The sequence below is a fragment of the Vulpes lagopus genome, chromosome 4, assembly GCF_018345385.1.
Source record: "Vulpes lagopus strain Blue_001 chromosome 4, ASM1834538v1, whole genome shotgun sequence".
Lineage (NCBI taxonomy): Eukaryota > Metazoa > Chordata > Mammalia > Carnivora > Canidae > Vulpes > Vulpes lagopus.
Window position 1 is genome coordinate 145,109,369 of NC_054827.1, and position 22,096 is coordinate 145,131,464.

At 49.4% G+C, this 22,096-nt stretch overlaps 1 long non-coding RNA gene across 2 annotated transcripts; it reads right to left on the minus strand.

Moving 5' to 3' along the window:
• Positions 1 to 1,686: 1,686 nt before the first annotated feature.
• LOC121489655 lies at positions 1,687 to 5,496 on the minus strand. 2 transcript variants are annotated; one of them, XR_005987384.1, is made up of 3 exons: positions 5,214 to 5,496; positions 4,271 to 4,456; positions 1,687 to 2,552 (listed from the first exon to the last, which is right to left on the minus strand). It is a non-coding gene; the product is annotated as an uncharacterized LOC121489655 (long non-coding RNA). The 2 variants fall into 2 exon arrangements; XR_005987385.1 differs by having other exon boundaries at positions 4,271 to 4,459.
• Between the last annotated feature and the right edge of the window lie 16,600 nt (positions 5,497 to 22,096).

The following is a 22,096-nucleotide window of genomic DNA, read 5'->3' on the forward strand; positions in this document are numbered from 1 at the left end:
AGGGAGACGGTCACAGGATCACGCAGGAAGGGGGAGAAAGCACTGCATGGTGAGTTCTGGAAACCAGAGTTTAGAAGCTGGGGAGAGGGAAAGGGAGGGAGGAAGGAAGGAAGGATGGAAGGCAGGCAGACAAAAAAAACACAAAACAACAACAACAAAAAAAACCAACAACTACCTTAAAATTCCAGGCATTTGGTCATCCACAAAAGACTGCTAAAGCCCAACCCAACATACTGATGGTGTCGGTTCATAAGGAGAGGGAACGTCTCCTGATGGTGCAAACCAACGGGAATCCTACGTTGGGGCCAACTTAGGGGACTCACACATCCACACCCCAAGCCCTGGGTGATCAGAACCCCCAACAGAAATACGATAAGGAAGACAAAGGCTCACAGGAGTTATCAATGGGCCCCGGAGTCCTTTAGGCCCCGGCACAGGGGTCTTTCCACAAAACAAGCTCCAGAGCCACTTCATAGACCAGCGCGTACTTGCCCAGCGAGCGCTGATGCTGCCATCAGGCGGCTCCGGGTACCAGCTCCAGCGCTGCCCTACCGCCACCCTCCTTGGCCTTGTGCAGGGGCCTTAATATCCTGGAGGCCCATCACGCTGGGCTCTAAAATAGGGTCCCCAGACCTGTAAGACATAACAGACGTTTTAATCATCGAGTGCCTATCACACGCCAAGCCCTACTCCAGGCAATAGGACTGCAAACAGGACAACAGTCTGCCTTTGTAGGGCTTACAGCCGAGAGGGGCCACACGAGCGACAAACATGTAAACACGGGGTACACCTGGGTGGGGGCAGGAAGCAGGCGGGGCACGACGGCTCTTTGATTTAAGGGGCATCAGGAGAGGTTCATGATGAGGAGACACGAGGCAGGGAGTCATGCACAGATCTGGGGGAGGAGGGTGCCGACGAAGGAACAGCCGGACAGAGATCCTGGGGCAGGAGCCTGCTCGTCGCCGTCCCGCAGCAAGGAGAGCGCCGCAGCTGGAGCACGGTGAGCCGGGCGGGGTGACGAAGGAGATAAAGTCAGACCGGGGCTCCAGCGGGAGGAGGCGGGAGAGAAGAGTTAGATGTTACCCTGGGGGGACTAGGAAGGCAGCCAAAGGGTACATTTGGCTTCAGTGTAGAAAGGATCCCCTTGCCCAGTGCAAGGAAAAGAAGCTGGAAGGGACAAGAGCCGAGAGAGACGCCAGTCGGAGGCCACGGAGATACTGCTGGGAAGAGACGATGGGTGTTTCAGGTACTTGGGCTGCGCACGGGGCTGGAGACCCCGGGTTGCCACTGACTGAAAGGAGGGAAACTGCCCCAGGGGCAGGTCTGCAGAGAAGCAGGCAGCTTAGGGCACACTGAAGTTTGAGAAGGCCATTGGGCAAGCAAGTGGAGGCGCGGAGTCGACGGCTGGGTATACCTGCCGGTGGGTTGGGTGATGCTCAGCCAGGGTCTAAGTGCAGACAGAGAAGAGTTCAAGGACCCCAGAGAAGGCAAAGAGGACTAGGGGTGGTGGGGGAGGCATAGGAAAGCCAGGGTCCCCACGGAGTCTACGCCAGGGCTTGGCGAGCTTTTTCCATAAAGGGCCACATAAGAAGTATTTTCAGCTTTATCTGGTCTCTGTTGCTACCACTTGACTCTGCCACCGTGGTGGCCAGAGGTGATACGGAAACGAATGGCCACGGTTGAGCTCCAATAAATCTTTATTTACAAAAATAGGTGGCAAAGGGGCACCTGGGTGGCTCTGTCGGTTGATCGTCTGACTGTTCAGTTCAGTTCAGGTCGTGGTCTCAGGGTCTGGGCCTACCCCGGAGCCTGCCTGGCCCTCTCCCTCTGCTCCTCCCCTTCATCCCTAAAATAAATAATAAAATCTCTTTTTAAAATGTTTTATTTATTTGAAAGAGAGAGGAGGATGGGCAAGCCGGATCCGGCCTGCGGGTTCTGGTTTGCCAAACTCTGGTCAAGCCAGAAGGTGCCGTAAGGAGACCTGCAGCGGGGAGGCAGAGCTGAAGACACGGCGTTCTGGAAGCCAAGAGGTCCCTCCTGTTGCAAGAAAGAGCGACCTGATGGTATCAAATGCTGCTGACAAGGGGACTCCCACGAAGGAAGAGAATCAGCCCCTGGCTGTGAGGATGGCCGGGTCACGGCGGCCTCAGCCAGAGCAGTTCTCCTGGGGCCATGGGGGCAAAAGCCCGAGTGACACGGGCTCAAAAGAGGAGGGTAGGAGGGCCCGGGCCCAAGCAACTCTTTTGGAAAGGTTTAGCTCCCTGCAGAAAGGGGGTGCTCAATAAAGGGTCATCCCTTTTCCAAAGATGGACCCGTGATAGAGCACGGGTCTCAAGGCCCGTGTCGCGGCCTTGCAGTGATGGCACCAGGGTGCTTTCACGCTCCTTCAAGAAACTTGGTTGTTTGGATTCACAAGAAACGCCGGGCCTTGGCGTCCAAAGTTGAGTTTGCAGCCACTAGGAGTTTGATGGTGCGATCCACAGGCGTCATTCAGACGGGCCGTCGTGTCCCAGATCCCGAGCACAGCGCCTGTCGTTTATGTCCGTCCTGCCCTGTAAGGAAAAAGATTTGAGACAGGTGTCTGCACGGCGGTTAGAGCAAGTCCGCACCGGGCCAGAATATTCCATTCTGGACTCAGAGAGCAGCCTGCACAGACTGTATGGCCAAGTGAGTTTTGCATGCACTGGGGTGAGTTATTGGCACGGGGGGTGGTGACGGGGGAGGCATCCAGTGAAAAAGTCTAAATTTATGCCACACCTTGTTTCCCTGGGAGCCCAAACTATTTCATATAAATTACCTCATTGATCTCCAAAGCCCTTGTGTGAGATTTAGAATTATTATTTCTTTTTTGTCTTGACACCCGGTCTGTAGGAAGGCAATAAATACTACTTTCTGATATTTATGGTGTAGGATTGAGGACTAGGTATGGAAAATTTGTATTGTAGCGTTAGCCTCAGAGAGGAGCTCTGGGTGGGGAGAAGGGTCATAGTTGGGTGTAACGGATCATACGGGGTATGTTCCCTGGGCCCATCCACCTCCAGCTCAGGCTGGCATGGGGACCACATTTTGTACCTTATGGTCCCGCTTCCTTCCGCGTTCCCCCTCAACAAACTACAACTCACTGGGCCCGGAATGGATCCTAACCCCGGGGACAGTCAGTCTTCTGGCCGACCCAAAGCCCATGTCTATGCCTGGCATGACATGATGCCCGCCCCTCCTGGGAGAGCATAGGCCCGGTCAGACGCAAGGAGACAGAGGGGACGGGCCCCATCGCATCGACGGCGCAGCTCTAAAGCGAAGATCCACGGATCTCTGCATGTAAGAGGTCCCTGGCACCGTCTTGGATACAGACGCCTGACGCATCTATTCTTACGGAGCCTGGGCCCCACTGCAGCCCCAGTTCCCAACTTTCCAGGAAATTCTGTCTCCATCATGACTGCACGTGTAGACCTGAGACCAGTTCCTGCTTTGTTTGGGGTTTTTTTGGGGTGGTGGTTGGGGGCGGGGGGGAGGAGTAGGAGGTCTCTGCAGCCAAATGTGCTCAACTCAACCCCTGATAAGGCTGATCCGCAATGACCAAGGCGTGGGAACCCCAAATATGAGACTATTTAAATGGCCTATTGCTCTCGAACTTCTGTCTGTTTAAAAAACAAACATAAAAAAAAAAAAATCAAATAAAGGGGGTGGAAGCAGGGTACCCAGGGGGCCTCTCCTTTTGTCTGTCTCCCCCTGCCCCCCGTAAAGTTCTACATGATTCTAGGTCACCTCTGTCGCTTCCAGCCCAGAGAATCCACCTGCCCCAGCTTCTCATTTGGGTCAACAAACATTCACTGAGCAAGCACCTGCTGCGAGCCAACCACTCCAGGCCCTAGGGCTACGGGCTGAATAAGACGGACTCAGCCTCTGTCCTCCAGGGCTACCACCCAGATGGAGAAATAGACGATGGAATAAACCAAAGCACGCTCTGGGGTTGTGTGGCGTAACAGAGGATGATTGCGGGTAGAGGGAACCACAGAGCAGGGGAAGCAACATCCCTTCTGGAGGAAATCACGGAGGGCTTCCTGGAGAAAGTGGCGACTAAGCCAAGGCTTGAGGGAAGGGTTGAGGTCACCCAAGCCAGAGGCAGAAGGCAGAGGAAGCCACACTCGCAAAGGCCAGGCCAAACCCCAGTCCCTGGAACAAGCAGATTAAGGTAAAACATAATCGAGGGTCACCCCCAGGGATGCCCCGTGGGAGACCGGATCAGACACACCCCTAAGTTCCTTCTCACCCATAGAGTCCTGGTTCTCGCGGAAGCCTGGGGTTCAGTCTTGGTCCACCTCAGAGCTGCCTTAATTTCCTTCCTGGGCCCGGAGAATCTTTTGGCCAGAAAAGCAGAGCAAACATCGACGCGCCCCACTCGCAGGGTCCCCGTCCACCAGCCCCACAGCAGAGAACGGGGGCTGTGGCCATGTATCTGCTGGGCACAGGAGAGAACACACCGGGGCCTGGCTCCCTCGAGGGGCCGGGGACACGGAGTCGCCCAGAAGAGGGTAACGGCACATTTCCCTAAGGGTCTCCCTCCCACCACCACCCTGAGCTGTGTCTGGGGACTGATTGCAACATCTCGCCAGCCCAGGATGGGGAGACACAAGACCTGGATCTGGGGGGTGCAGGCACATCGTGGGGAAGAGGCTGCAGCTTCCTACTCTGCTCTGCTGTAGAGACAGCCGGCACCGTGCACTCGTGTCTACACGCGCACACACACACACACACGTGCACGCATGCATCCCCCTCCTTCCCGGTGAGGTACTAGGGCTGAAGGGGCCATGTCTGTATTGTAAGAGTCTGGAGTTCTACTGTAGGTTCGCGTGGGGAAAACAGCCCAGGAGCCACCCTCGGCTCTAAGCCGCAGCATTCAGCTCCCGCCCCCCAAAGGAACGTTCCCATGTGCCAGGTGGGTGCTATTTTTATGATCCCCTTATACAGGCGAGGAAACTGAGGCCCAGAGAGGTAAAGTAACCGGCCCTCCATCACCCAGCTTGCTACTAGGGGGCAAGGGTCAGAGGTCGGGAACTACACTATTTCATTTCCTCTGCGCAGCCCTCGGGCAGCACCGCCGGGGGCCCGTGAGCACCCCTTGCGCGTGGGTTTGATGCTCACCCACGTGTTAGATAGCGCCTCACTCCCGCTGCCCCCATCCCTCCCCATGCCCCCACCCCTCCACCGCCCACCCTTTGCCTTGTGCAGCGAAGGTTCTGGACAGGTGGAGCAGCTGAGATTGCAGACACCCGTTGAACGAGATCACGCGGGAAGGAGGCCTCGCTTTGCCTTCACTGCCCTTCGTTCTCCACCCCTTTCCGTTGGTTCCTCTCTCAAGCATCCTGTCCCCCAAGACACGCTTACCTCCGCGCAAGCTCCCCCTCTGCTTTCTGCCCAGCTCCACCACCTACGGGTCCCGCCTCCCCCCTCTCCGCACTTCCCAGGCTCAGCTGGACTCTGGGGTGAAACCCCAGCTCTGCCTCTCACTAGCTCTGTGACTTTGTGCAACAAAGTGACTTTGTGCAACACCTATTAGCCTCTCCGAGTCTCCGCCGAGCTAATAGCCCTACCTTCTAGCAGCGGTGGATCAAAAAGAACAAGGTAGAAAGTCACTCGCCAGTGCCCAGCCCATAGTAGGTGCTCAAAGGGTATTCGTTCTCTTCCTCTTTCCCCTCCAAGCATAAACCTTTGGACTTTCCCCCTCTCACTCCCTTTATTCCAACATCATTCCTTTTCTCAAAATACCTGGAAGGCACATGATTTTTTGATTCTGGCTTCGAACCAATTCTAAGGCACCACACATCGTTGCGAAACCATAAAACAATTAGCAATACTCTGCTATCAAATAATTAATTATCAGGGAGTATAAATGTGTGCCCGAGGCTCCAATTTACGGACTAATAGGAGGGTTGAACAGCTTGCAGTTCTTTGAAGACTTGAACCCAATGGTTTCCTGGAAACTTGAGTGGCAGGGACACACAGCCGGAGGCCACGTCTACCTGGAGGCCGTGCCACCGGGAAGTGGCCGGAGGGACTTGGACCCGAACAGGCTGCCACCGAAGTCTAGTGATTGACATCTGGGGCCACAAGGTTCTCACCAGCGGTAGGAGCTGTGGGGCAAGGACGGTAAAGGGGCGAGTGGAACTCTGGAGGGAGGAGGAGCCCAGCACAAATTTGGGGGGGATATGGGGTTCTTGAGGAAGGAAACTCATGAGTTCTGTTTTTCCACCGTGGGCCCACGCTGCGTGACCACACTCGAAGTCAGTGAGTCTGAGTTCTCGGAACTATCTTACCCGTTAGAAGGTAGGCAGGGAGGCTCTCCGGTTCTTCCTTCCCCTCTCTGCCAGCCCAGATTGTTGAGATCAGCAGTAGAACGATCCCAAGGGCCCCTCCCCTCCATCTCTAACCCCTCCAGAGTACTTCAGCGAATGCTTGGACTCCGATGACCCGCCGGGAACGACTCTTTACCTCGGATTTCCAGAACACTAGACGTTGTATCGGACCTAGAGAGAAATTGACATGTTCCGGAAGTTAAAAATTGAGATGTTTCAGTTCCGTTCAACTTCTCTTGAGGGTTACTCCATGAATTTTAAAACAAATACCTACATCTACAGTTTTGTAATATGTCATTCTTATGTAATGTCTCCAGACTTCTGACCTTTAAGGAAAAAAAAGGCCGGAGATAAGTTAAATGGTTTCTGTTTGCTCTAATGAATAACACAAAGTTTGACTCCGAGAGTACTGGGGGTGGCTTTCAGGGTAAACACTACAACATTTTCGAGGATGAGTGTTGGCTTCAGAGTAGTTACCCTCAGAGGCATGTTTCGATACGGAACCGGTTGCAAGAGCTCAACCACCTTCTCCAACTCCTCCGTGAAGACGACCTTCAACACCAATTTACAAGACTCTCCTAGAGACCTGCTTTTGACCCCGACATAGCATCCGGTGACTTGCCTGCTCTGGACTGGTCTCCAGATTCGACCACAGGTGATTTGTGTCTATGGCCAAACATCAAATTCACCTTCAGAAGACTAAGCTTTGCCATCTTCACGGGGGTCCCGGCATCTAAAATGCACTGCAGGCTCTGAAGATAATTCTGGAGGAAGAGTCCCTGCTTGAGAAGAATGGACGCACTGTTTGAAAAGGAAGCTTTCCCGGGTGGTGACTTGCAAGACCACAGACCTCATTTTTATGCACCGAACCACAGACTGCCAGACCCAGGGGAGGCGGGATGACAGGGCTGGGACGAGGGTGACGGGGGGGGGGGGATCCCTGAGAATGAGCACCTCCCTGCTCTTGTCCATGTGCTTTCCTCTCAACACCCTCGTCCCAGCCCTGCGTCAAGACCTTCCAGCTCAAGTGTAGGCTGCTTGCTGCTGTCCCACGGCTTTGGTAAAAGTATCGATCACGTTTTGGATTCCCATCTTATGAATGAGGTTCGAAACAGGGATACTAGCCCCACAAAGAGAAAGCCACCGTGCAGGCCTGTGTTGGATTTACCGCCTCCCACAGCCTGGTGGCTGCTCAGTGACGTTGATGGAATGAACTGGTCTCTGGATGCAATCCTAGGAAATCTGTTGTAACTGAGAAATACGCTTTTTACCTGTTATCACGGCCAGGATTAGCCATTGGTGCCACCGTCCTGCCTCGCAGACCTCACGGAGGATGACCGAGGTGCTGCTATTCAACCACCATGAACGGGCGCTTTGTGAATCAGAGTCGAAAAGGATTTGAAAGTTCCTATGTGGCTCTGCAAACTTGGTCAGGGCAGACCTGGTTGAGTTTTTCTGCATTCCACCAAAAGGAGCGTGTCCATGATTGAGAACAGCTTGTATCTCTACCACGTATTCCAGTCTTAAAGTGCTGCTGCGTACACAGGCTCACAGGCCCCCGGCCTGTGGGGGGTTGCGGGGGGGAAGCGCCGTGCTCCTTCCACCAGTTAAAGAAACCAAGGTGAAGACAGGTTACGAGGCGGGCCCAAGGTCACACGCAGGTTCAGGTCCAGGTCCCCCGCCCATATTAGCCTCTCTTCAAAGCCGGGGCTCATCTTGTTTCCTCCCCCGTCACCACCCCCGGCCCAGAGCCTGCCAGGGCCCTCTAGATCCACAATAAATGCCACTTGACACTGTCTCCAAAGACCATCACGAAGGGTGCCAAGGTGGGCTTCCCGGGAGAGATGAGGTGGCCAGGGCGACCAGAATCTGACCCCGGGCCAAGCAGGGTGGTGAGGGTGTTCTTGGCATCAGGCAGATGGAAATCCTGAGACCCAAGGAGGCAAGTGGCCTCCCCAAGTTCCCAGAAGGAACAGAGATCTCTAGCTTCCGCCCAGTCCCTCTGCACAACTTCCAAGGAAAAGACTGTATGTCTGTGCTTCACTTCCTTGAAAAGGCACGAGGCCTCGCAAGTCAGGAATCTGGGAACTTGGCGCCAGAGCCAGGCAGCGGGCCCCGATCCCAAGCTTTCCTACCATCTCCCCATGCGGCCTAAGTAGAAACACGTTCTTTTAAGGCTCGGGTGGGGTTTTTTGTTTTTGTTTTCCAGACTTTATTTATTTATTTATTTATTTATTTATTTATTTATTTATTTATTTACTGGAGTGAGTGGAGAGAGAGAGAGACCGAGAGCACAAGCAGGGAGAGGGGCACAGGGAGAGGGAGAAGCAGGCTCCCCACTGAGCAGGGAATCCGACGCGGGACTTGACCCTGGGACCCCAGGATCATGACCTGAGCCAAAGGCAAACACCCACCCGACTAAACCACCAGGTGACCATAAGACTGTTTTTTTGTTGTTGTCACTGTTGTTGTTTGAGAGCAGTTTTAGCTTTACAACAAAACTGAGAGGAAGACACGGAGATTTCCCATTCACTCCCCACCCCGCCCCCCGCACACCCCTAACCTCCCCGTTGTCCGCGTCACCAAGGCCATGGTTTCTACCCTAGGATTCATTGTTGGTGTTAGTACATTCTCTGGGCTTTGACAAGTGGATAATGACATGGACTCATCAGAATAGTTTGAGCCCTGTAATTCTCGGTGCTTGACTGTTCGTCCCTGCCTCGACCCCTCTATCCCGTCTCTGGCGAGCACGGATCCTTTTCTGTCTCCATAGTGTCGCCTTTTCCAGAATGTCACATGGTTGGAGAAATACAGTATGGAGCCTGTTGAGATTGACTTCTTTCGGTTAGCACTCTGCCCTTCAGTTTCTTCCATGTCTTTTCATGGCTTGATAGCTCATTTCTTTTTCTTTTATTTTTTAAAGATATTATTTATTTATTCATGGCAGACACACAGAGAGAGGCAGAGACACAGGCAGAGGGAGAAGCACCGCTCCACTGCGGGGAGCCTGATGCGGGGCTCGATCCCAGGACCCCGAGATCATGCCCTGAGCCTAAGGCAGATGCCCAACCATTGGGGACCCAGGGGCCCCCTCATTTCTTTTTAATGCTGCATAATATCCCCCTGTCTGGAGAGACCACAGCTTATTTATCCATTTACTTGCTGAAGGACATCTTGGTTGCTTCTGGGTTTTGACAACTATGAATCAAGCTGCTATCAACATCCATATACAAGTTTTTGTGTGGACAGAGGTTTTCAACTCATTTGAGTACAAACTAAGGATCACAACTGCTGGATGGAATGGTGAGAGTGTCTTTAGTTTTACAAGAAACTGCCAAGCTGTCACCCAAAGTGGCTGTGCCGTTTTGCATTCCCACCAGCAGCGAACGAGAGTTCCTGTTGCTCCACATCCTCGTCAGCTTTTGGTGGTGTGCGTGTTCCTGATTTGGGCCATCTTAATGGGTCAAGACTCAGTTTTCACACCTGTAAAATGGAACTATTTTACAGTGCTTATGGAATGAGACTGCCATGGTAAAGGAGGCCACGCATGCAGTGCTTAGCGTGGCACCTAGCACAGAATAGCTCCGTAGCTAGTGGCAGCTGCTGTGCTATTATTAGCCTGATTAGTAATATTGAATACCTACTATCCACCTAGCGCTTCCGTATAGTACCTCTGTCCATTACAAGAGCCACGGGAGGTAAATATTATTATCCCCAACTACGGATCCCAACAATTCTCTCAATTTCAGAGGTTAGGGAACTTGCCCCGGGAGTGTGGGCAGCTCTCAGAAAAATCCCCCAAGGGCTGTGGGTTCCCACGACCGCACCCACAGTGACTTTGCCTCCTCCAGGGGAACAGCCTACGACTCTGGCTGTCTTTTGTTCTCGGGCAAGGTGTGTTGAGGTCTCGATGTGCCTCTGGAAGGGAGAGGCCACATTCTATAGCAAAGGGAAAGAACATGGGCTGCCAACACATTTCCATGTTGGGACTTCCTCTTTGTTTAGAAATCATTCTGCCTTGATTTGTTTTTTTCTGTGAAAAAAATAGGGAGACCCTGCTCCTTGAAGTTTGAATGAGATACGAGAAAGTTGTACTGGATGGGCCCCACGGCGCCATAACTTCTGCCCCATGATCAACAGTGAAGGGGTCAGACCCCCTGTCCCTGTGGCAGCAGTAATCCATTGAGTCTTCACAGGAAGGCAAGGTCCCCTCTGTCATCACCCCCGAGGGTAAGGAGTGACACCAGATGGAAGGTGCTGCAGGTGGAAGTTTGAAGCAGTGGCGGTGCTATAAGCCTATTTGCAGAAGGAATAAAAGGCAAAGGGAACCCCTCCTTATCTCCTGGGGCATCTCCTTGAAATGAAGAAAATGGGAGAACAGTCTGACCCAACGGATGAGAGCCCCACTTTGACAGAGCTTGACGCACCAAGGGTCCAGGTTACAAGATGCTAGAACAAGGACACCCCTTTGCCCCACATTGCACTGCCATTTAATCTCAAGATTCTGGAATAGTCTTTTCCAAAAGATGAGCCAAGTTCAAATGACAAGCCCAGTCCTACCTCTTAGACATTATTTAATTTACAAGGGTAAAATACACATAACATAAAATTTACCGTGGTAGCCACTTTTAAGCATAGAGTTCAATGGTATTAAATACATTGATAACATTACGCCAACATCACCGCCATCCACACCATGACTCCTCATCTTGTAGAGCTGAAACACCATGCCTGCTACACGGCAACCCCTCATTCCCCTCTCCCCCCAGCCCCTGGCAACCACCACCATTCAACTTTCGGCCTCTATGAATTTGACCGGTCTAGGCACCTTAGAAAGGTGGAATCACAGCGTGTCTGTCCTGTGATTGGCTTAATTCACTTCACCTACTGTCCCCAAGATTCATCCATGTTGTAGCAAGTGTCAGAATTCCCTTCCTTTTTAGGGATAAATAATATTTCATAATATATATAAAAATTTTTTGTTCATTTATTTCTCAATGGACCTAGGTGTTGCTTCTACCTTTGGTCATGGTGAATAATGCTGGGATGAACATGGGTGTACAAAGGTCTCTGAATCTTTGTTTTCAATTCCTTTGGATATATGCCCAGAAGTGGAATTGCCAGATCATATCTAGTTCTTTTTTTTTTTTTTTTTTAAGATTTTACTTATTTATTCATGAGAGACACAGAGAGAGAGGCAGAGGGAGAAGCAGGCCCCATGCCAGGAGCCTGATGTGAGAGACTCAATCCCAGGACCCCAGGATCACATCCTGAGCCAAAGGCAGATGCTCAACCCCTGAGCCACCCAGGTGCCCCTATATGGTAGTTCTTATTTTAATTTGTTGAGGACTTTCCTTACCATTCTTCAGAGCATCTGTAACCTCTTCCATACCTACCGGTAGTACACAAGGATTCCAAGTTTCCACATTCTTGCCAATTCTCATTTTGCTCTTTGACAGCAGCCATCCACATGGGTGTGAAGTTTTAGGATATTCTTCTATTTCTTTACTTTAAGACTTTATTTTTTTAGAGCAGTTTTGGGTTCATGGCAACACTGAGAGGAAGGCCCAGAGGGGCTGAAGGCCTGTGGAAGCATCCAGGAGACCAAAGAGAGAAGATCCACAAAACACAACATGGGATCCTTCACTGGATCCTGGATTTTAAATGCTGTTTAGAAACTGAAACAGCTATATGGGGGCACCTGGGTAGCTCAGTCGGTTAAGCATCCGTCTCTTGGTTTTGGCTCACGTCATGATCTCAGCGTCATGAGATCGAACCCCGAGTCCAGCTCTGTGCTGAGCTCAGCGTGGAGCCTGCTTGGGATTTTCTCTCTCTCTCTCTCTCTCTCCCTCTCTGCCCCTCTCCCCTGCTCATGCTCTCTCTCTCTCTCTTAAAAAATATATATAAAATTAAAAGAAAAAACTGAAACGGCTATAAAAGACATCATTGAGACAACTGGAGGAAGGAGATCATGGCCTGATCACACATTGATAATGACGCTCCGTCAGTGCTACGTTCACTGTGGGTGACAGTCATATGATGGTTATGATACTTGCTAAAGCAGCTAGACTGATGTCGTGATGTCTGCAGGTCACTGAAATGGTTCAGCAAAAAGAAACAGACAAACGTAAACATAATAAGGGTGGATACATATATATATATATATAGAGAGAGAGAGAGAGAGAGCGCACACAAATATGGCAAAAAAGTTAACAGTCTGTAAATCTAGGTGGAGGGCATAGAGGTGCTCATTGTCCTCTCCTTGCAACTTATTTGAAGATTTGCACATTTTTCTTAAATGAAGGGAAGGAGGCTCCTAGACCCAGTCTGCTCTCCGCCTGTCCTTGCGGTGATTTTTCTCACCGTGTGACTTGTGACTATTACTGCCTCACATCCACTCTGGATCAAGAGTGTGGAATACACATAATTTTTAAACAGCAGCTTCTTTCCAGGCACGTTTAGCAGAAGGTGTGGAAGGTGGAAGTGGAAGGTGTGATTAAAAACAAAAAGGAAACAAAACCCACAGCTGCCTTGTCATTCAAAAATAATACCTACTCTGAAAAAGACAAAGCTACAGAGGCAAAAGCCTGACCAGTGGTTGCCAGGGCCGGGGGACAGGGGCACAGACTGATCCATAAAGGAACTTTGGGGGATGATGAAAATATTCCCTATGTGGATCGTGCTGGTAGTACCACACCTGTCTACATGTGTCACAATCCTAGAACTGCACACCTAACGAATGTGCCTATTACTATGTGCAAACTATACCTCAATGAGGCCTGACTTTTAAAAAATTAAGAAGACTAATTTTCATCATTATGCCCATATTTCTTCCTACAGCTTGAAGGGGGTTCTTCCCCCCGTCACCCCAGGCTTGTCTATGTGCCCCAAGCAGGAAAGAAAGATGAGATGGGAGTAATGGAGAAAGGTAGGGGGCTGGGGAGAAGCAGAAAAAAAAAAAAAAAAAGATCATTGAGGAAGGAAGATCAGAGGCACCAAACCAAGAGGGAAAGCTAATTTTTGGCAGGGAGGCCGTCGTAGGAATGCTTTCCAGAGCTGGGGTGCATCGCTTCTGTTCTCAGGTCCCTGCTGGTACCTGGGTTTCTGTGTGCAGGTGGACCAGCACCTCCAGGGCAGAGAGATGGGAAGGCTTCCTCCCAGTGTCACTTGCTGCAAGCTTGTGTCCCACCAACTGCTCTGGGGCCACCCTCAGCCCCTGCCACTGATCATATGTCTGAATTGGACACAAAAAATGAGGATCGAGGATCCATGGTCAGGAAACCTTCAGGGAGAGTGTATGTGCTTTTACGGAAGAAAGTATCTCACCGTTTTTTCTTATCCATGCTCAGCAAACATTTACCACATCCCTACAAGGCACCGGGCAGTGCACTTGGCACTGGAGGTGAAGCAGAATTTCTATTTTAATAGATACAGATTCAGTAGAATCATGGCATTTTAGGTCGAGAGGACTTTGGGGATCGCCATTTGATACCTTCATTTTATAAGTAGGGAAACTGACTGTTCTGGAATGTGTGTGTTCCCCTACAAATTCATGTGCTAAACCCTGACCCCCAGTGCGATAGTGTTAGGAGGTGGGGGGCCTTTGGGAAGTGATTGCGTCACACGGGTGGAGCCTCATGAATAGGATCAGTCCCATGAATGGGTCTTACAGTCCCTTATAAGAAAAGACACAAGAGGGATGCCTGGTTGGCTCAGTCGGTTAAGCATCTGACTCTTGGTTTCAGCTCAGGTCATGATCTTGTGATCTCAGGGTTGTGCGATCGAGCCGTGTATCAAGCCCCACATTGGGCTCCCGGCTGAGTGCAGACTCTGCATGAGATTGTCTCTCTCCCTCTGTCCCTCCCTAGGTACACATGTGCATGGTCTCTTTTGAAAGGAGGAAAGAAAGAAAGAAAGAAAGAAAGAAAGAAAGAAAGAAAGAAAGGAAGAAAGAAAGAAAGAAAGAAAGAAAGAAAAGACATGAGAGATGATCTTTCGCTCTAGCACGAGGATATCCTGAGACAGGTGTCTAGAAACCAGCAAGAGGGTCTTCACCAAGCACTCGGCCAGGCTAGCACCCTGATCTCAGACTCCCAGCCTCCAGAACTCTGAGAAATAAGTGCTCATTGTTCAACCACCCAGTCCGTGGTATCTATTATAAGAATCCAAACACACTACGACACTGAGGTTCAGAGCAAGGTGGAAACTCACCCAAGATTGTACGGCGGGCTAGCTGGTGGGCAGGAGCAGGAGTCAGGGGACTCCTCACAAATTCACAAGTTACGCTTGGCAACCTTATCCTGAAAGGTGGAACCACCTGAAGGCAAGAGCGGGCCCTTCTGGGCCAGATGCATATTCAGAACTGGGCTCAGCCTGTTGGCCGGGTGACGGTGGGCCTCAGCTCCTAATCTATAAAATGGGGTTGACAGTCCTCTCATTGTAGGGTCTCTGGCAAGAACTAGAATGGTTTCTGTAAGGCCCCTGGTGTAGAGTCGGCAAGTCTTAGTAGCCCCTGGGGGAGGCACAGGCGGTAGGTACCAGCCACGGGGCAACAGTCTTCGGTAAGATTCTGGAAGGGAAGTGGGGTGAGGAGGAGAGAGATTCTCATGAACTTCACCCACGTCACAGCTCTGCCTGGAGCCAGTCAATGATAAAACTAATTCCGTGTGTCGGGCTGAATATGTATGAGAAACATGTTCTAAATGAAGTTTTATAATTAATGCTCTTCTCTGAAAGGCAGAGGAGAGGTGGCAGGGTTTCTGACAGCCAAAGCGTTTCCTGAATATTTGACAAATGCACGTAGCGTAGGCAGCACATTATTTAGGCGCTACCTGGAAACCTGAATGGATGGAAAGCTCCGATTCTGACCACATGATGCCCACAGGGAGGCACCTTCAGGCCCCCAGAGTCGCTGACACTGGGCTCCAATGTCAGGGTGAGGTCCCGGAGGGCTCTGCTATAGAGAAGCCGTGGGACTGTGTTATTGACCAAATCAACCTGTTCCTATGTAAATGAAGGCCTCTGGGGTGGCCCGAAACAGATTATTCTCCAAAAGATCGAAAATGCCAAAAGCATTTGCAACCTCCTGCAGACAGTCTGGCCAGACACACTCCTGGAGCAGGTCGGATGCACAGAGCCCATCCCGCCTCCCTCAGGTCAGGCACGCAGAATATTTGTAAGCAATTCACTCTTGGGCGATGCCTTTGCTCACAGCTGGAGCAGTTGGTTCTGAACTACAGGCACAGTGAAGGGAAATGGGTTCTCCAGAGACCGGGTCCCAAATGGCCAAGGCTTGCTCTCAGTGCTGCACGACATCCTCCCGGGCTGTCCCTGCCCAGGTGCCACCGGCCAGCTTAGCAGCCGTGGTCCTGGCATCTCTGAGCAGTACCTGGATCTTCCAACAAACCTACCTCACCTTTCCTTCGCTGGCCAGGGAAGTGGGCACCATGCCCCACTCCTTTGCATCCGGGGGACCGCCAGCCAGCACCCATTCTGGGGGTGTTGGGCCCCAGTCCCTCAGGGGTGCTTCATGGAAGGTGGGCTGGGCTCTGGACCCAGTGTCAGGGTCTGAGTCCCAGCTTAGCCTTCCAGCAGCTCAGGTCCTGACGTGCAAGCTAACATCCCTACACCTGCCTTCTTTTTCCCACCTGCAAAATGGACAGAATGCTAATACCATGGGCCAACACTCACACCTGCCCTCTCCCCCTGCAGACACAGTTCCGAGCACTGCCTGAGCCAGCCAGCTCATCCTCACACAGCGACAGGAGTCACTGGTGCTCTTCTCCTCCTGCCCCCCGCACCTCCCCATGATGGTCAAACAAATCCAAACCCCCGAAGGGACTGGCACAGTTCCTGGCCCCCAACGCTCAAAAAAAATCTTAGCATGGGATGATTTTAAAGGTCACACCAATACAGTTTTTAAAGTTCATAGTGTGCATGTATAAAAAAAGTGGATCCTAGAAAGAAACCATGCATGCCCCTTGCCCATAATTTCGATGACGTCACTACTGAAGTTGAGGATAGAAATGATATGGAAGTAAAACGAGAGAGTCAATTGTTAGAAGGATGCAGTAAACAACAGCCTAGGCACGAAAGAGATTCGGCAAAAAAAATCACTAAGGTAGAACACAAAAGCCCACACGTTGGGGAACACTGCCTGAGACCCCCAACGCTGCCCACTTCCAGGCATTGCCCTCTCTGCTCCTTACAAATGCCCGCCTCTACTTGGGTCAGCCGTCCAGAAAGAAGTTGGCTGGGATGCGTCCCATTCCCTGAAACCGGTCTATCCTAACAGTTTCCTGCGTCAAGGTCATACCCTCAAGGAAAAAGCGGAGGGTGTGTTGCCCACACCCTAATCTAGAGGCAGCCGGAGACAGCTCCTCCTAGACCGCACCTGTCAGGGTGCACGATGACTGCGTGGGTCACGACCCAGAGGAGGAGACACCGCCTGTCCCTCCCGACAGCGACAGGCCCCCGAGCAGCTGGAAGCCCTGATTGCCGCCCTGGCCCCTTCAGTTCATTCCCCACTTAACCATCAACAAGCCCCTTCTTGAGCAATTTGGAAGGCACTTGAGCAGTTGGCCCGAGCCCCGGGAGGCAGAGGGAAGGGGCTGGCTGGGCCACCTACACCTGCCCTTGAAAATATTTACAAATAGGTAACTCTTTAGCTTTTCAATATGATCTTGAATCATGAGGAAGTTGTTGAGGCTCTTGGAGACCTATAAAAGCCTTGGTCAAGGGTGTTGTTTGCCTCTGCACTAAAGCACGTGGATGTCCCAGTCAACTCAAGCCTCTGGTCGTGTTATTGGGAAACCAGGGGAGGCGGTTGGCTTTGCACCAGGCTGGGCCTCTGCTTTGTACCACTGAGGCTGCTGGCTTTCCAGCTGCTTCCACATCACCTCTGTGGAAGTCCTGTCATTCCCAGAGGAAGACACGTATAGAAAAAAACAGAGATAACTTCCCTTTGAAGGCTTCCAAACCTTGTGCCACCAAACACTAGGATTCCCGGGCTCTCGGGCCTGCGCTCTCGCCTCGCTTTGTTGTTGTTGTCGCTCCTTCCAGGGCCTCTCAGGTGAACCCCGAGAGTAGCCACCCTACCTCCATGAATCCCTGATGCCTCAAGGTTCAGACTCACGTCTTAGCTGCTTGCAAGATACTCAAGACTCTCCTAAGTGCCCTTTGAGCATCATCTCATGCAAACCTTATGATGACCTTTGAGTCTGGGTCTGTTTTTGTCCTGTTACAGGAAATCACTCAACAGGAGTCCGGAGTTCACATTCAGGCCTGGTGTAATGGTTCCCCCAGTCATCAATATTTCTGCTTGCCCCTCCTCCCTCCTCGCCCTCCTTCTCCCTCCCTGCAAACAGAGGTTCAAAGAACTTAAGCAACTTGCCGCAAATCCCAAAGTCAGTTAAAGAAGGGATGGGATCTGAAGTCAAGATTGTCTGCCTCCATCTTCATGCCAAGGCAGATGGAATCTCTCTGTGGGTGGAACATGCCAGCTCAGGGGCCCCTGCCTGAATCCCAGACATAGGGGAGGGCTTGGACCCGTAACTGGCAGCCAGGTGGATGCGAGAGGGAAAGTGGCTGTGAGCTTCATCTCCTGGACATCAGCTCCCCGCCTCTGTTTTGTGTCAGCCCCTACAGACCTCCCCATCCAGGATCTCAAATTCTGGACCCTCCTCATGCAAAGCTGCCAGATTCAGAGAAAAAAAACAGAACCAAAACAAATCAGAGCTCCCAGTTAAATTCTAACTTCAGATACACAAGGGATAATTTTGTGATGTAAGTATGAACACCCATTCAATGGAATAACAGGTGGGGTAGCGAAGATGATTCATTAAAATATTATCACAGTTCTTTGATCTCCCAAGAAACAAACTGGGTAAGCAGAAAACATTATGACTTTAGTAGGCTATTATTATTTTATGTTTATAGTTGAGACTGACCTAATCTTAATCCACTAAAATGATATAGGTGTTAACCAAAGACATTAACAAACATAAAGCAAGATTTTAAAGACCTGCAACACAGATAAGTTATTTTGCAGTACAGCACTAAGAACCGGTGTCAGCGTGTAGTATATAGTATATATTACTTCTTTTTCTCAGATGATTTACTGGAGCTAGAAGGATAAAAGTAAGCCTTTAAGCTATCTCACAGACCTTTACAAAATATCAAAAACTGAACAAAAAGATGTAAAAAAAAATGATCCACTTACTAATCCCCAAAGAAATTAGAATAATAAAATATGACTTTTCATTTATTAAATGAATACATGAAATAAATGAAATTTAATAAAGTTGACAGCGGCTAGTGTTATGATGGACGAGAAACCACTACATTTCCCATGAGCAATTTGGCAAAACACATCAAAAGTCTTAGAAATAGCCATATGCTCCGACTCAAAGACATTTCTCCTAGGAATTCATCCTAAGAAAATAACTTGGGATAAGTGCAAAGATTTCACTGCAAAGGTCTCCACTGCAGTATTGTTTTATGTTTGTTTGTTTTTAAAGATTTATTTATTTATTCAGAGAGAGAGAGAGAGAGAGAGAGAGAGAGGCAGAGACACAGGCAGAAGGAGAAGCAGGCTCTATGCAGGAAGCCTGACGTGGGACTTGATCCTGGGTCTCCAGGATCACACCCCAGGCTGCAGGCGGCGCTAAACCGCTGCGCCACTAGGGCTGCCCCACTGCAGTATTGTTATGTATATATACTGTAATAATATAATATATGTCATCATGGGTAATTATATGTTATTGGTGGTAATAAATATGTGCATATATGTGTACATATGTCACATATAAATATATAATATATAGTGTGTCTTTTATATGGTATGTATACTATAGAAATATAATTGTTATAGAAATATATAAATTAGAAATATAATTAATAAAATCAATATATAATATTTAATATATATTATAAATATGAATAAAATAAACACATGCACCAATGGGGTAAGAGGTAAATAAATTTTGGCACCCCTGTTCCAACGCAGGCATTTTAAATGATACTGTAGAGGAAGAGTCCAAAGTATAAAAGTGCTCACGAGTGCGTTCCTTCTTCCTTACATGGCCCCACAGCTGGAGGTGAGGTAGCAAGCACAAGGGGATGATAAGCATAAGGACAAAAGCCACCCCTAAGGATGGCACCCAGGAAAGACAGAGGACGGGAAACACAGATAACACTGGGGGGCCACTCCACCAGTGGTGAACTTGAACTCCAGACTTCTCAGGAAGCCATTTGCCTTTTCTCACTGGGAGCTTTCAGAATTTTCCCTTTCAATGAAAAGTACAGCACACCTAGGATGTTAACAACTTAAAAAATAGATGAGTTCTATGTAAAGAAAGCTTGTAAGTCATAAAGATGCAAACTTGTGTTTTCTAGAAATGGGTATTATTTTATCTTTTTTGCAGGAAGATTAAGTGAGCTGCTTGAGTCCACAGAGTCACGGAGCCAAAATTCAACCTCTGTCCACTGGAGTCTCACATCTGTGCTCTGTGTGGTGACTCATGCTCGCTCAAAGGAACCGATACACATTGATGAAATAACTAAATAGGGGGATCCCTGGGTGGCGCAACGGTTTGGCGCCTGCCTCTGGCCCAGGGCGCGATCCTGGAGACCCGGGATCGAATCCCACGTCGGGCTCCCGGTGCATGGAGCCTGCTTCTCCCTCTGCCTAAGTCTCTGCCTCTCTCTCTCTCTCTCTCTCTCTCTCTCTCTGTGTGTGTGTGTGTGTGTGTGTGTGTGACTATCATAAATAAATAAATTAAAATAAAATAAAAATAGCAAATATAGCCTTTAAAAAAAAAGAAATAACTAAATAGGACTTCAAGTGTTCCTTTACCCCAAGATTATTCATTCCTTGGAGTGCCTGGGTAGCTCAGCGGTTGAGTGTCTGCCTTTGGCCCAGGTTGTGATCCTAGGGTCCTAGGATCAAGTCCCACAACCGGGTCCCCGCAGGGAGCCTGCTTCTCCCTCTGCCTGTGTCTCTGCCTCTCCCTCTGTGTCTCTCATGAATAAATAAAGTCTTTTAAAGAAAAAAAGGGAATGGGCTCTCTACAGAGAAGAGGATTCTCTTTCAGGAAGGGATACGTGGAGAGATTTAAGTAAGAAATGCCTTTGACCCTTGAAACTGTCCATAGGACAGAAGGCAAAAGATGAAGCTCAAAACAGATCCCGGCAAAAGTACTCAGAGTAATTTTTGAAAAAATACAAACAGAAACCAGAGCTTACAGCAAGGAGGGGTAGTGGGTCACTGGTTATTCTGCATCCTTGCCAGTGCTTGGTGTGATCAGACTCTTGCCAGAATTTTCACCATTCTAGTGATAGTAAAATGGTATCATCTTGTGGTTTTATTCTGAATTTCCCTGGCTCTGAATGAAGAGCCCCTTTGTAGGACATGGTTTTGGTTTTTATCTTCTTTCGCTGTTCAAAATGATCATACCTGACTTGTACCCAGCCATCTCAAATTTCCTCATTCATATGCACCAGCAATGGAACAGGCATGCAAGGAGCTCACAAATAACTTTAATTGAACATTGGAGCCATCGGTGTTTTGTCTCCACACTTCCCCTTTGAAATCAATTCTGCTTCGTTGGTCATTACATCTAATTGAGAATCACCGTCTTTAGAAGTGGAAATTGTGAAAGCTAACACTTGGTGAGTGTTTATTATGTGCTAGTCGCTGTGCTGTGGGCTTTACAGATATAAAGGAATGGAAAACTTGCTATTTAACAACTTCCGTCCATGGAGAGGGAGTCTCTTATCTGGAGAGCCCTATTCTGCTGAGCACCTTAGTTCAATTATGCAAAATGAGTGGAAGTAAATTTGGTGCTCAAATGCTCTGCTTCATGGACTGAAAAGAATATGGGTTTCTAAAGTCATCGTGGAGATAGAGGGTGAGGAAGAGAGGCGGGAGGAGACAGGGGAGAGAGGAACGCTGGTCCACAGGGCAGGTGGATGATCTCAAGATGGTGAAGTGACCAAGGGGTTCTTCAGTCTTTAACGATGTTCTTCCTTATATCTGGTATGGGGCACACAGTGCCTTACGAGTGGCTTATGGCTTGTATTTGGTATCTGTCAAATTTTCTCATATGAAATAACACTGTGTTGGAGAGGAATTGCATGTTCAGGATACAGAAGCAACTCCTAAATTGAGCAAATTTGCCAGATGCTAAAATTCAGAAGCAGAAGTGAGTGGAAGAATGTAAAGTGCCACTACCACCCCATTCACCTCATATGGAAGAGAATTTGAGGACATTCTCTCAAAACTTAAGAGGGCACACTAAACTCTACCTCTGAAACTAATAATATGCTATATGTTAATTAATTGATTTTTAAATTTTTTACAAATTAAAAAAAAAATGAGGGCAGCAAGACCCTAGCTGACATCTAAGTAACACTTCCATTATCTTCTTTCCTTGACCTTGACAACTATCCTGTTAAATAGCTGCTAATATTATTCTTATCCACAATTATAAGACCTCAAGACTCAAAAAGGACAAGGAATACCCTATGAACAAATTTGGAATAGTTGATTACTATATTTCCAATTAATTTTGCAGACTGATAGACCCTTCTATTTCCATCACATACAAATGATGGACAAAATTTAAACCCTTCCCCCCAATGTTTAAATACTTGACCAAGCTTGAAAACAAGAGAATCTCCCCAGGCTCTGGGAACCAGGCATAGGAGCTAAAAGGAAAGAGTCCACGTGGGTATTGGAACAA